At 52.4% G+C, this 15434-nt stretch overlaps 1 protein-coding gene and 1 non-coding gene across 2 annotated transcripts in view; both read right to left on the minus strand.

Moving 5' to 3' along the window:
- The window catches only part of LOC120381404 (zinc finger protein 850-like), a gene marked incomplete at both ends in the record, with an annotated part of 157976 nt that overhangs the window by 41421 nt on the left and 101121 nt on the right, over positions 1 to 15434 (minus strand). The window lies entirely within an intron of this gene.
- On the minus strand, positions 13226 to 13298 carry TRNAF-GAA. Its single transcript has one exon. It is a non-coding gene; the product is annotated as a tRNA-Phe (tRNA).

A 15434-nucleotide genomic window follows, 5' to 3' on the forward strand; every position in this document is an offset into this window, starting at 1 on the left:
TGCATAGAATCATAAAATATCAGGATTGGAAGGGACCTCAGGATGCATCTAGTCCACCCTCCTGCTCAAAGTAGGACCAATTCCCAACTAAATCATCCCAGCCAGGGCTTTGTCAAGCCGGGCCTTAAAAACCTCTAAGGAAGGAGACTCCACCTCCTAGGAACCCATTCCAGTGTTTCATCACCCTCCTAGTGAAATAGTTCTTCCTAGTATCCAACCTAGTCCTCCCCCACTGCAACTTGAGGTCATTACTCCTTGTTCTGTCATCTGCTACCACTGAGAACAGTCTAGATCCAACCCTCCTTCAGCAGTTGAAAGCAGCGATCAAATCCCTCCTCAGTCTTCTCTTCTGCAGACTAAACAAGCCCAGTTCCCTCAGCCTCTCCTCATAAGTCATGTGCTCCAGCCCACTAATCATTTTTCGTTGCCCTCTGCTGGACTCTTTCCAATTTTCCACATCCTTCTTGTAGTGTGGGGCCCAAAACTGGACACAGTACTCCAGATGAGGCCTCACCAGTGCTGAGTAGAGGAGCGATCACGTCTCTCGATCTGCTGGCAATGCCCCTATTTATACAGCCCAAAATGCCGTTAGCCTTCTTGGCAACAAGGGCAACTGCTGACTCATATCCAGCTTCTCATCCACTGTAACCCCTAGGTCCTTTTCTGCAGAACTGCTGCCCAGCCATTCGGTCCCTAGTCTGTAGCAGTGAATGGGATTCTTCTGCCCTAAGTGCTGGACTCTGCACTTGTCCTTGTTGAACCTCATCAGGTTTCTTTTGGCCCAATCCTCTAATTTGTCTAGGTCCTCTGTATCCTATCCCTACCCTCCAGCGTATCTACCACTCTTCCCAGTTTAGTGTCATCTGCAAACTGGCTGACTGTGCAGTCCACGCCATCCTCCAGATCATTCATTATTGCGGCACCGGTGTGGAGTGCAAGGGCTGGGGTGAAGGGGGCACAGCGCTGGGGTTTGGGGCTCAGGTGGGGGCAGGTGTTGGGGTGCACGAGGGGCAGAGGTTAGGGATTAGGGGTGCAGGAGGAGCAGGCATTTGGGGGTGCAGGAGGGGAGCAGGCATTTGGGGTGCAGGAGGAGCAGGCATTTGGGGCAAAGGGACACAGTGCAGAGGTTTGGGGAAGGAACGTGGGTTGCCTAGGAGCCCATGGGAGCCAGGGGCACCAAAATGCAAGTTCGCCCCAGGTGCCATTTCCCCAAGGCCGGCCCTGCCCACATCCCATCCAAACACTCAGTAGGAAGGGAGGAGCTCCAGCCAAGGTGTCAATCATCATCTGTAGGAAGCCAGGGTGAGAGCTGCTGGGGACTGTCCTGAGCTCACAGAGTCTGTGTGGGAATCCCAGCGGGTTCTCTCAGGCACTTACAGTTTCTGGGTTGGTTTAATGTTTCCTCACCTGTGCAGGGACTTCCCAGGATCTCGCTTTCCATTGAACCAGGAGATCCAGGACCCACGGCTCTTCCCCTCGTTCCAGCTGGAAGATCACAGAGGTTGGGAAACTGGAAACCCTGCTCAAGGAAAGAAAACAAAGGAGATCAGGGAATTCATAGGCCATCTATCATCATAAAAAACATTCTATTAGTTTAACCCCAGTCCATTTTAAACAATAAAATCATGAGGCCAGCTCCCCAGGTGCTCAAAGGTGCAGAACACTCTGCTTAGGAGGGATTTAACTATCCCCTTCTTTGCTGGGAAACACATAGCCAGACACTCATTATCAAAGTGGCTCCTAAAAAACAGAGACTGGAACTGCATTTCCCAGAAAGTGAAGACTCCAGACAGAGGGCAAGTGTCCCTGGCACTGCTTCTTGCTGACAGACAGGTCCAGAGCCAAAAAGAGAGTCCAGGGGAAGCTGGGAACAGGAAGCATGGGCTGGGAGGGTTCAGTGGAGTAAGGACCAGGAAGGGCAGGGATATCACTGAAGGCAGGATCTCAGCAGCATTAGATGTCAGGAAAGCACCTCCTGCGGCATTAGGGAACCTAGTGAGTCAGGTATAAAGGGAAGGAGCATAAAAAACACTGTGTGTGGAGAAAGCTGGCAAATTAGATGGTGTAGTTCAAGAGCCACAGACCAATTCTTCTGCCAAAGGAGAATGTGAAAAATAAGAATCAGGCCATGTGACTTCAGGAGGGACAAATTCGAAGATCCAAAGAACATGCAGAGAAGAGAGACGGCAGCTCTTGCAGGTGGGGATGGAAAAGGAAGAGTCTCCGTGGTTCATGGAGCCAATTAGTTCGTTTTATCATTCATTGATCATTGTTATGGTGATCTCATATGTTATTTCAGATGTAGTCACTGTGTACGAAATAGATTTAAGTTGTAGGTATAGACAGAAGTAAGACAGGTAGAGCCCTGCATGGATACAAAATTTATATCTGCATCCGATCTGCTATCCGCAAAAATGGTCCATGGATATCTGCAGATTTTCAGAGCTCTAGGAACAAAATTTGTACCCGCAGCCGATCCACACAAATGGTCCGAATTCTCCACCAGGAGACGTGATCAAAGCAAAGGGCTAAGGCAATGAATCCTAAAATCTTCTAATATAGGCTGGAAGGGACCTCAAGAAGTCATCTAATCCATTCCCATCGCCCTGCGGCAGGATCAGGTGTAAATATGCCAGAAGTTTGTCTGACCTGTTCTTAAAACCCTCCTGGGACAAGAATTCCACAACCCCTCTCTTTGTAATCCATTCCAGCACTTCCCTATCCTTATCGCTGAAAAGGTTTTTGTATTACCCACCCTCAACCTCCCTTGCAGCAGATCAAGCCAATTACTTCTCCTCCTACCTTCAGTGGACGTGATGAACAGTTAATCACTGCTCTCTTGTAACAACCCTTGACATATTTGAAGACTGTTCTCAGTTCCCCACTCACTCTTTTCTCAAAACTAAACATGCCCAGTTCTTTCAACCTTCCCTCATAAGTCATGTTCGAGGACCAGGAGGGCGCTTTCCTTCTGAATGGAGATGCGCAAGGTGAGGTCAGAAAAGGATGTTGGAGTAACTGAGACAGGAGAGGATGACTAAGAGCTCTAGCTGCGCGGATAGATAGGAAAGGCCAATTGTTAAGGATGTTACGCAAGAGAAAATGCAAGATGTAGGCACAGCCTGGATAGGAGGCCCCAGAGGAGCTCCGTGACAAAGGTATTGCACAGTTATGGGCCTGAGTGACAGGCAGCACAATGGTGCTGTCTGCGTGATAGAGAAAGAAGGTGGGGGGAGGGCTTGGGGGAAATATTAAGAGCTTTGATTCAGCTGTTGATCTTTAGCTGATGGCTGGACATCAGTGAGGAGATGAGAGAGAGGGGCTGAGATTTCAGTTGCAACAGAAGGAGACAGGCCAGGAGCAGAGAGGCAGAACTGGGAGTTAGGAGCACAGAGATGGTAGCTGAATGTGTGTGCGCGGATGAGATTCCTCAGAAATAAGGTGCAGAGGAAGAAAAGAAGAGGCCCGAGGACAGAGCCCCGTGGAACCCAAACAGAAGGCTGGAACGGGGATCAGCCGACTCATTCTAAAGACACTCTAATGTAGCGACTGGAGGAGGAGGAGGATGTGACTCATCATGGACCTCTTGATGCCACCTGGCAGAGGGCACAGGGTGCCTAATGTTTTACTAGGATCCCACAGACCAGGTACACGCATATTCGTTCACCCAAAGGTGGCGTGTCAGGTATCTGTCGAAGAACTAGTTAGGTAGGTCTTAGGTATCTCTTAAAAGCTTTGCCAGTCCAGCTCTATTGTTTAAGGCTGTGAAAAAGTGCCCACACACACATGCGCACACACGCACCCCATCCAACATGGCTCTGCTGGCCAAAGCTCAATTACAGACACAGCTATAGCGGCAAAAGCATCCATTTTTTAAAACAGGAAACTAAATGCTCATAAGCTACATTAATGCAGAGTTAAGGTTGCCCAGTGCTGTCTCCTGCCTTGCACCATATGGACGGTGAGTAAACTTAAACCTCTGCAGACCAGGAAGTGAAAAGTTAATGTAAACTTTCCCCCAACCCTTAACCCTGTAGCTGGCCAGAACCAGTGAGAATGGTTCTGCGTGGGCCGTGCAAAGGTTAACCAACTGCCACAGGGACTCAGGTATTCAGCTCAATGCAGCAGTAACGGGATGAATTCTATGGTCTGTGGTATAAAGGACGTCAGAGTAGATGACCTAATAGTCACATCTGGCCTTCAAAGCTATGAACCTATAATCGATCCGAGGAAAGACTAAGACATTGTCTGTGCTGTGCTCACAGGTGGGAATCCCAGCATCTATCCGTATGCCTCCAGCTGTGTGCACTGGGCCAGCTGTAGCTGTGACTGGCTGATGGAGGGATGGGTTGCAGCAGCTGGGCAGAGCTGTGCCTGTGCTATGCAGAGAGGTGCATGTGAAACTTGGAGGGCAATTCTGCCTCATTTCCGTGCTGAGTGTTGTAGGCTTTGTCAGCAAAGGTGTCCAAGGGTGTGTTCTTGCCATGGGGGTTGTCAGCACCCTGGTGGTGTATGTTCGAGTGACCTGTGGGGCTTAGTGAGGGGTAAGTGAAGGCAGTGACTCACAAGGAAAACTCAGGTTGAGGGCAAGGGGGTAGTAACACTGTGCAAGTCTCAGCTGGCCTGGGTGCAGGAGGTTCAGTACTGGACAGCAGGCCAGGGGGAGGAAGCTTCTGTTTGCTATGATGGAGTTGAACCAGAATATTATCTTAGCAAAGAGAAGAACATGTTAGACAGTCTGCTGTACTGCTCTGTTCCTAGAGCGCTCTGTAACAGGGGAGGGGAGAGGGCTAGTGTGGGTGTCTCTGGCATGTCGGGGTGATGCTGAAACAGGGCAGAGCAGAGGTGGCATTGGGGGAGTGGCATGAACCTTAACGCTGCATTTCTCTTTCTAAAAACCGAGGGGACAGGAACCCTTACCCAGCGAGGTCACATTCTCACAGTTCTCCTGCATGACATCCCAGTAGAGGGCTCTCTGAGTGGGGTCCAGCAGAGCCCACTCTTCCTGGTGAAATACACAGCCACCTCCTCGAAGGTCACTGGCCCCTGAAAGAGCAAGAGCCCAACACTCAGGACCTGCTGCCCCTCACATTCCCACTATTCATGGAGGAAAGGAGCCAATCAAATGGAAGCTCTGAGAGAGTCAGCAGAGTCCTATCCCCACACTGCTGAGAGCAGCCAGGAGACATCTGGGTGAGGGGACGAAGTGAGAGCCCCTCGTCTCTCCCAGCAGATCCACCACAGACCTATTCGCCAGAGGCTGATACAGGAGATGGAGCCCCCAGTAGGGTCCAGGCACAGCCCCATGGTAGAGAACCCAACACCCTCCCCACTGCCAGCTGCTGGATGTGAGGGCAGGACATCTTCCCTACACCTCCCTGCTGGGTGCCCCCTTTCCATGTCACACCAGCCCCTGGCTAGCAGGCTGAGGTTCAGCACTGGAAACCTGGTCAGTTTTCCCAGCCCTGCCCAGGAGTTGCTTTGTCTGTTTCCTGTTTCACAAATTAGAATTTTCTCCCCCAACACCCAAGTGTTTGTTCTGAGGATCTAGGCCCATGTTAACAAATCCCAGCAGGTTTGTCACACTCAGTCCCCACTCCCTATCCTCACCCAGGGTATTCCCTGTCCCCCTCCAGCCCTAACTCCCCAGAAGTTGCCACCGCTTCAGTATTTCCTGCCCCTCCTCCAGCAGGAACCCACCAGCAACCCCCAATAACCCCTACCTGAGCTGGCTCCACTGCAGCCATTTCTCCTGTCCCATGGGAGGCTGGGATGAGCTGGAGCGAGAGGTGGGCGTCATTCTGCAGCCCAACCCCTGCACCCCCTCCTGTGCCACCAGCCACTGCCCTCTCCTGCACCCCTTCACCCCTCCTTTCCCCTTGTGCTCCCCAGCAGCAGTAACCAGCAAGACATTTTGAAGCCCTCCCAGCAACAGGGTGTGAACCAAACCCTGGACCAGACCAGACCCAAAGGAGCCCCTTGGGGGTCCCCTGACCCTGCCCCAGGGCAGCGCACTCCTGCCGCAGGGAACAGGGAGAGTCCGGGGCTGGTTCTTCCTCTCTCTGCTCCTCACCTCGGTCACAGGAAGTGACCCTGGGCAGGGACGCTGCAGTGAGTGTGCCGGGGAGGGTCAGAGATCTGGGAACCTGCCCCCTCTAATTTCTCCTCACACCCTCTCCCGTCCCCCTCCCTAGCGCCCTGCCCCGGGCTGGGAGCCAGGGTCACTGCCCCATTCCCGGGGCTCCCCGCGGCTGCCCGCTCCCAGCTGCCCCAGCCCTTCCCGTGCCCCGCAACCCCCCGCGCTCCCAACTGCTCCAGCTTCCTCGGGCTGGAGCTGCTGGCCCCGCCCCCCCACTGACCCCGGGGGAGCAGCGGAGCGGAGCCTGCCCCGCAAACAGCTGATCGCAGCTGCGCCCAGGCCGCCCCTGGGGAAAAGCTCCGCGGAGGAGGCGCCACAAGCTGCCGGCAGCGGGTCATTCCCGGGGGGGCCGAGCACCCGCCTGCAGCCGCTGCAGCCTCCCCCCCCCGGAGCCCCCATGGGAGGGGGGGAGCAACCTCCCCAGCCGGGCTCAGGGCATTGGGGTGCCGGGGCTCCCCCCCTGCGCACGCCTGGGCCCGGGACACTCACACACACACTCTGCCCCGGGGCTCGCCTGGTGCCCGGAGACCGATCAACCCCGCCTGCCCCACCGCCTCCCCGCCTGCAGCTCCGGCCTCTCCCTACCGCCCCGCCAGCCGCACCCAGGGGCCCCGAGCCCCAGGCTCTGTCCCCACCTGGAGCCCAGCGGGGCCGGGGGCAGCTCCTGCTGCAGCTGAGAACAGCGGCTCCGCTCCGGCCCCGGCGGCTCCAGCGCTGCTGGCAGCACGTGGCCACCAGGGAGCAGCTGCTGGGCCCGGGCTCCTGCGTCACAATGTGCCAGAGCCCCGCCCCAGGAGCTGCCCCGCCCCGGGCTGTGCCAGAGCCCCGCCCCGGGCTGTGCCAGAGCCCGCCCCAGGAGCTGCCCCGCCCTAGCCTATGCCAGAGCCCCGCCCCAGGAGCTGCCCCGCTCCCGGGCTGTGTCAGAGCCCCGCCCCAGGAGCTGCCCGCCCCAGCCTGTGCCAGAGCCCCGCCCCCAGGAGCTGCCCCACCCCGGGCTGTGCCAGAGCCCCGCCACCAGGAGCTGCCCCGCCCCCGGGCATTGCCAGAGCCCCGCCCCCAGGAGCTGCCCCCCCCTCTGGGATTTGTTCTCCTGCCTCCTACTTCCCAGCACCCCCCACCCCCAGCTGCTCCCTTCCTGTGTCTGCAAACACCCCCCGGGCGGGCTGCAGCGCTCGCTGGGGCTGGCTCCAGTGGCTGAAGTTGCCTCCATCTTTGCTCACCTGGGGCGGGTGTGATGAATAGAGGAGATGGGCCCAGGGTGTGAAAGCAGAATCAGGGGGCAGGGAAAGAAGGACTCTTTGGAAAGGTGGTTTTTTTGCGGGGGGGGGGCAGGTGTGATCCAAATGGAGTCAGAAGAAGTTGGGCAGCAGAGGCTCAGGGAGATTGAGGGGAACCCCCTGGGTGTCCCAGTGTTGTCCAGGGATTGTACAGCACCTAGCACAATATGGGGTCCAAGAGCTGTAATTTGCTATTTTTACACCCAAGGCAAGAATATAAAATTGCGCCCCCCCCCGCTGTGCCACCCAGCCCCCTTGAAACACCCCCCCAGCACCACCCATCCCTTTGGAAACAAACCCTCCTTCCCCAGCACTGCCCCCCCCTGAAACAGCTGTGGGCCAAAAAGGAAGGTTTGGGGAGGAGAAGAAATGGCCCCATAGGGTGACCAGATCTCACCGTCACACCCCTCTTCACCCCCTAACCCCCTGCTGGCCTGCTGCCTCTCCTGCTAGTCAGTCCCCACCCACCACTCCCCTCCTTTCACCTCCTCCCTCCCCTGCCAGAAACCCCATGCCCGCCCCTAGAGCCCCTGCTGTCACTGCTCACCTCTGTGCCCACCTGCCATTTGCCCACCCGCTCGCCCACCCGCTCCCCACGTGCCCCCTCAACCCCCCAAGGATACAGCCTCAGTCAGTGACCCAGCAGGCCATCAGTGCAATTCCCAAAATTTCACTACTGAAAATGGTGCTCCCCTCCAGCCACTGACGTTTTGGACTAGAAAGCTTTGCCCCAGACATCCCCTTCAGAAGACATCCCCAGACAGGCTGAGGGATACTGGTGTGACCTCACCTGGCAGCCCCAAAGAAGGAATTGGGGACTAAATGGACAGGGCCCCTCTCTAGCTGAAGCCTGGCAAGGAGGTACGTGGATCCCACCAGAAGTTAAAATGAAAAGTGAGGAGGAGGCTCTGCTGGACCTGGGCAGCTCTAGATACAGCACCAGGCACGTAGGAGGATTTCCACTCCTGAACCATGGAAGCAGGAATTGACTTTTCCTTTCCAGGTTTAGCTAATGTTCAGAAAGGAATCTAGCACCTGCCTTCCAGATTTGAATACCTCAACATTCAGGAGTGCTCCAGCTCAGTTTGGGCAGCTGTTTTCTTCCAAATCAAATATACTGATCCACTGTCATTTGCTGTAGAAAAAGTAGGATAAAATTGAGCAAGAAATGCTTCCCAGGGGTTATTAGGACTGGAATTGCTATTTTCAACAGCCATTGCCTTTTTGTTTGTTTTTGTTTTATTTGTTTAAAGGAAGACAGTGATATTGCATTGGCAAATTCCCCATAGAAACAAAGAGTGGAACAAAGAATAATAAAGGCACCTCAACTTTTCCTCATGTATGGAGGACAGTCTTACAATATGCATCCAGATCTCCTCCAATCACACAAGCTGAAAATTGTTCCACTTTACTGCAGCTCTGTAACCATATGGGAACCAGTCCTGTCTGTGTTCTGTGCACATCCAAAATCCCTGCTGAATGACCCACATGGGAGCAAGTTACCAGTGACCCTGGGGTGGAAGAAGAGTGCAGGGGTATGTGTGTGGGGAGAGCCCAGGGCTGGGGTGGCAGGGAGGTGCAGGGGGGAGCCCAGGGGTGGGGTGGGGGAAGCCAAACAATTTTTTTGCTTGGGACGGCAAAAAATCTAGAGCCGGCCCTGCCTCCACGCACGTTGAGGTAGGTAGGAGTGGATCATTATTATCCCTACTCGAAAGAGGGAGAAGCTAAGGCTGAGAAAGGAGAATTGACTTGTCTGAGGTCACACAGCCAGCCAGTGGCAGAGTTGGGAATAGAACCCAAGAGCCCTGATTTTCAAACTAACCATCGGATCTTGAATTTCAGACATTGAATGACCTGAATAAAGTGCTCTCAGATGAGCTCCAGACCAACAACAGTGCACAGGAATTATTCAGCAAGTATTTGAGGAGAACTGCAATGTTAGAGAGAATCATGAACTGCTCAGAGACCATTAATGCAGAGAAGCAGCAAAATTCATCAAACATAGAACTGGTTCTGACTTATTTCCTTGGTCTTAAAAGAGAACAAGGACCTGAGTCTCCTCCCTGTCAGTAACCCCTTGCTCAGCCAATCAGGGTAGAGACTGAGGACGGGAGGCTGAGGGTTCTCACCAGAGAGCCCAAAGGATGGCCCAGGTCACTGGTGGGGATCACTGCCAGAGCATTATTTCAGCCCCACATTTTTGGGTGGAGCTCCGACAGTGGGAGCTGCAGAGCCCTCTCCAACAACACACACACACACGGTAGTGGGAGGGGAATAGGAGAAAGGACAAAAGAAGGAAGAGATGAAGAGAAAGGAGGAGGAAAGGTGAAACACAAAGGACAAACCCTAATGTCCCCAGTGATTCTAAGGGACAAAATCCCAGGTGCGGAATAAAATTCTGCCTCCTTAAGCTCGTGTTTTCCATGCCTAGAATTCAGCTGTCACCAGCTGGATCAGACTGAACAGGTTTCAAACTTCCAGGAGGCTCTTACCTTGTAAACAGGGACGGCTGTTTTCCAGTAAAATCACTAAAGGGGAAGGAGAAAACTCGAAAGAGGTTCCTCCTGGTGCTCACGTCCGTGAACCCGAATACTCTCTCAGTCCTCAAAGAGAGACCTGGAGAAGGAGACTTGCTGAAGCAAAGCCACAGGGGTCTCTGAGCTTTCCCTGGCCCCTCGCCCCTGTCCTACCTGGCTGTTGTCAGCATCTCTCTGTGAGGTCACCACCTCCCCACCACCTTGGACCAATAGTCTGAGGTCCTGCAAAACGCCTTTGTGATGTCACTGCCACACCCCTCCCTTGCTGTGCCAATGTCCTGCCCCTGCCTAGGCACTTTGGAGGTTTGAGCTACTCCCTGTGGATCACCCCACTCAAGGAGCGTTCGTTCTAGGCAGCAAGCCGGCTAGACAGGGAAACATCAGACGCTGCTCCCAATGCTACACTCAGATTTTCAGAAATGAGTCAACTTTATGGCCAGAAGAGACCATTAGAGCATCTAATCTGACCCCCTGCATATCACAGGCCTCCTGTAGGACACCATAGCTACTTTTGGGGCAAACACATTGCAGAAAGGCATCTAGTCTTCATGAAATGACATCAAGAGATGGAGAATCCACCACTTCCCTTGGTAGCTTGTTCCTGTGGTGAATCATCCTCGCTGTTGAATATTTGTGCCTTAGTTGTAATATGAATTTGTCTCTTTTCACCTTCCAGCCACTGAGTCTTGTTATGCCTTTCTGCTCGATTCAAGAGCCCTTTAATACCCAGTCTTTTCTCTCCATTAAGACACTTCAACACTTCAATGAAGTCACCTTTCAATCTTCTCCAGCCCTCAGAACATTTGGTGGATCTTTGCTGTCCCAAACTCTAATTTCACAACATCTTTTTCAAACGAGGACACCAAAACTGGAGGCAGTATTCCAGTATCAGTCTCACTGATGCCGTGTCACCTCCTGTGACGTTATTGACATAAACTGTAACTGTATAGATCACCATTGCAACCACTGTTCTATATTTGCAGCCAATATTGTATAAAGGTAGTTGTGTAAGGGGGTCTATGGAGAGGTTCTGATTGGTTAATAATGATGCTATCTCTAGATGTGTATCATTTTTGTAGTTGATGTTATGAATATTGGTTCTATGCTGCCTGTATTTCAAACTTGTGCTCTGCTTCTGGGAAACACCCCAGACAAGTTGGTGTCATAGAATCATAGAATTCAAGATCAGAAGGGACCATTATGATCATCTAGTCTGACCTCCTGCAAGATGCAGGCCACATAAGCCGATCCACCCACTCCTTAGCAAGCGACCCCTGCCCCATGCTTCGGAGGAAGGCGAAAAACCTCCAGGGCCATTGCCAATCTTCCCTGGAGGAAAATTCCTTCCCGACCCCAAATATGGCGGTCAGCTGAACCCCGAGCATGCGGGCAAGACTCTCCAGCCAAACCCTCTGGAAAAGATTATATCATACCATTGACCCATTGTACTATTTACCAGTGTGGCACTTAATTGACCTATTGACTAAGCCCGTTATCCTATCATACCATCTCCTCCATAAACTTATCTAGCTTAATCTTAAAGTCATGGAGGTCCTTCGCCCCCACTGTTTCCCTCGGTAGGCTGTTCCAGTATTGTACTCCCCTGATGGTTAGAAACCTTCGTCTAATTTCAAGCCTGAATTTCCTGACTGACAATTTATATCCGTTTGTCCTCGTGTCCACATTAGCACTGAGCTGAAATAATTCCTCTCCTTCCCTGGTATTTATCCCTCTGATATATTTAAAGAGTGTGATCATATCTCCTCTTATCCTTCTTTTGGTTAAGGAAAACAAACCGAGCTCCTCAAGTCTCCTTTCATACGAAAGGCCTTCCATTCCTCGGATCATTCTAGTGGCCCTTCTTTGTACCTGTTCTAGTTTGAATTCATCCTTCTTAAACATGGGAGACCAAAACTGCACACAATACTCCAAATGAGGTCTCACCAACGCCTTATATAACGGGACTAGCACCTCCTTATCCCTACTAGAAATACCTCGCCTAATGCAACCCAAGACCGCATTAGCTTTTTAACAACCACATCACATTGCCTACTCATAGTCATCCTACGATCAACCAGGACTCCTAGGTCCTTCTCCTCCTCCGTTACTTCCAACTGGTGCGTCCCAGCTTATAACTAAAGTTCTTGTTAGTCATCCCTAAATGCATAACCTTACACTTCTCACTATTGAATTTCATCCTGTTACTAACACTCCAGTTTACAAGGTCATCTAAATCTCCCTGGAGAATATCCCGATCCTCTTCTGAATTGGCAATACCCCCCAACTTGGTGTCATCCGCAAACTTTATCAGCCCACTCCTACTCTTGGTTCCCAGGTCAGCAATAAATAGATTGAATAAAATCGGACCCAAAACCGAGCCTTGAGGAACTCCACTGGTAACCCCCCTCCAACCGGACAGTTCCCCCTTCAATACTACCCTCTGCAGTCTCCCATTTAACCAGCTCCTTATCCACCTCTGGATTTTCATTTCGATCCCCATCTTTTCCAATTTAACCAGTAATTCTTCATGCGGTACCGTATCAAACGCCTTACTGAAATCCAGATATATGATATCCACCGCATTTCCCTTGTCTAAGAAATCTGTTACTTTCTCAAAGAAGGAGATCAAGTTGGTTTGGCACGATCTACCTTTCATAAATCCATGCTGTAATCTATCCCAGTTGCCATCGGCCTCATGCTCCGGAACCACTCTCTCTTTTAAGATTTTTCCATGACTTTGCATACTACAGATGTTAGACTAACAGGCCTATAGTTCCCCGGGTCACTTTTTCCCCTTCTTGAATATAGGAACTACATTAGCTAATCTCCAGTTCTGCCTAGCCGGCTTGATGCAGGTTAGGGAAATGTGAGAACCACAACACGACAGAAACTCCATTACAGTGCACTGACCTGCCCCGCCCTCAAATTCCTGCACTTTGGTGGTGCTCACCCTGGCACACACTGATGGGCGAACCTGGAGAAACTGGCAGCAGCTCTCTGATGGGTCAGCTGGAAGAGCAGAGGACTGGAGCCAGGTATCAGGAAGTCGTCCTTACATCACCCTTGTGACTCTAGCTTGAAGGGGAGCTTCTTTTTCGTCCCCTTGCTGAGAAGCAGCAAGAGAAGAAAGAAAGGTCCGTGGGCCAACTGGGTGCAGAAGCCAATGCTGCCTTTTCCTGCAGTGAAGCCCAAAATGAGGACTTGCATTGAGTAAAGGCAGTGCTGGGCTTCCAGGAAAGAGCTCACTGCTGCAGGAAGAGGATGAAACAGCCTGCTGAAACCTGGGATTGAACCAGGGACCTTTAGATCTTCAGTCTAATGCTCTCCCAACTGAGCTACTTCAGCACCTGCAGGGGCCTTTTTGGGCTACTGCTTCTCACCTTGAAGTTTATTCTCCATAAACCATCTCTCCAGTCAATAATGGCCAATGCAAGACGGACATCGCTTGCTATTTTAGCACTTGGAAACGTCATCAACTAGTCTCTGGATCTCTTGAATGCTGCGCTTCAGTTCATGGGGGAAAGGCGAGAGAAGCGACCTTTGAACAAAGGGCTGGGGTTAACATCCTAACGCTGTCTGTCTCCGACTGTAACACTATTTAATACCAGCCCACCCTGTGCTGGTGACAGTTCCATTTCTAGATGTTAGTACATTTCAGTTACTGTCAAAATTAAAAGTTTCTATATGCTTAAAAGAAATTATTTTTTCATTTGCTTATATACGGCATGAATAAATACAGATTTACACATCCTAGCATGAACATTTATTGTCTTATATGATAGAGAAAATCCTGCATCCAGATTGTGCATCGAAATCATGAAATGAGCTACAAATGCAATAAAAATAAGGTATTCAATGGTTTAACATATGGAGTGGGGGGGGGGGCACTGAAGACACTTCTTGCCTGGGATGCCACTTGGTCTAGGGGAGGCCCTGTCAGGGAGAACAGGAGTTAGTCTCACACGCCTATTTCCAGGCTGTAATCTGTGGGCGCCCTGCTCTGGGTGAGGGATTGCGGCAGCCCAGACTCAGGGCTGGAACAGGCCTCGGATTGAGGGGGTGGCTGCCTGGTTTGCAGAGCTCTGATGTCTCAGACAATGTGGCTTTCCCAAAGCCTCAGATCTGCGTCCCCAGAAAGCTCCTCTGCTGCCTCCGCTCCTTTCACAGTCTATAGCAAGGAGCAGCAGCAAGGGTCAGGGATGAGCCATAGGCACTAGGTGGGGGGCAGAGGCTTCAGGAGGAAACCCAGCCCCCAGAGCAGAGGGGGATGGGAGGCTTTTTCTCTCTCCTTAGCCACGGGCTATAGCTCCGAGAGCTCTGTGAAATGCCTCCCCGCCCACAACCTGGGGAAGGGGAAGAAGTCTCAGGTTCTAGCTCGATTTGGAGGAGGATCACTGGCCCCTAGAACCACTCGCTGCCCTTTCGCGGAGAAACCTGTGATGCCCAGAACGGGGCTGAGATAAATGCTGACAGGAGCCAGGAATTGCTCCCCTGGAATAGCAGCAGGACTGGGCAGCTGGAAATCTCCCCAAAGGAGCTGAAGCCTTGGTGGGTCAGACATAGATGCCCCAGGTACTGCATGGGGGGCTTAGGTTTGTTTCTGGACAAGAGCAGTGAGAGTTTTATTGCCTCAACATTTCAGTAGAAAAATTCAGACCCAAAGTGTGTGTGGTGGGGAGGTCGATAGCGGTTTCTTTGGGTTTGATTTAATTTGTTTTCTCATTCTCATTGTAAAAGCCCTGGGTCATTTTGTGGAAGGCCAAGGACAAGTAAGAAAAGTTAAAAATCTGTGTTGGAGTGAGGGGGTCTCTGTGTGCCAGGGCAGGGGTGGAGATTTTAATGGGGAGGGGGTTAGGGGATAAACGAGAGGCTTTTGCGGGAACACAGGGGGATGTTTTGCAGTTTAACCTCCCCACTTTCCTGTGCTGCTGCCCAGCTCCGACCCCACTGACACCCCTTTGACGAAGTGGGAATTTTCTGGATGTTTTGTTTGCATCTTGTGTGTACCTCAGTTTCCCCTATTTGTTGCACGATTATCTAGGTTAAAGGTCCAAAATGTGGGGTGCACCCTGCCAGGGGGAATGGAGTAACATTCAGGGGGATGCAGCTGGGCCTGGGCCAGCCCCCATGGGGCGGGGAGGGGGAGCCACCCAGCTCCACTCTTGGCTCCAGCCCCAGCTCTGGCCCCTGCCTCAGCCCCCTTACCCCTGTCTGTGTCCCTTCCCCCTTAGCTGCGGCCCCACTCCCAGCCACGACTCGGGGGGAGCATGGACGGGGTGGGGGCATGACCCTGAAGTGTTTTGGGACCACGGATCTCAGCGGTGGGACAAGGGGGTTAAATCTTGGCAGAGACCCCCAAAGGGCAGGTGTGGCTGCTGTTGAGCTGCCTGGGCCCAGACAATGGCCACAAATTCTGTCTCCTAGCAACCGATGGCCGGGGCGCACCTGCTGCAAGAGGCCAGCTGGCTGGGAGCAGTCGGA

Source organism: Mauremys reevesii, linkage group 14 (genome assembly GCF_016161935.1).
Source record: "Mauremys reevesii isolate NIE-2019 linkage group 14, ASM1616193v1, whole genome shotgun sequence".
Lineage (NCBI taxonomy): Eukaryota > Metazoa > Chordata > Testudines > Geoemydidae > Mauremys > Mauremys reevesii.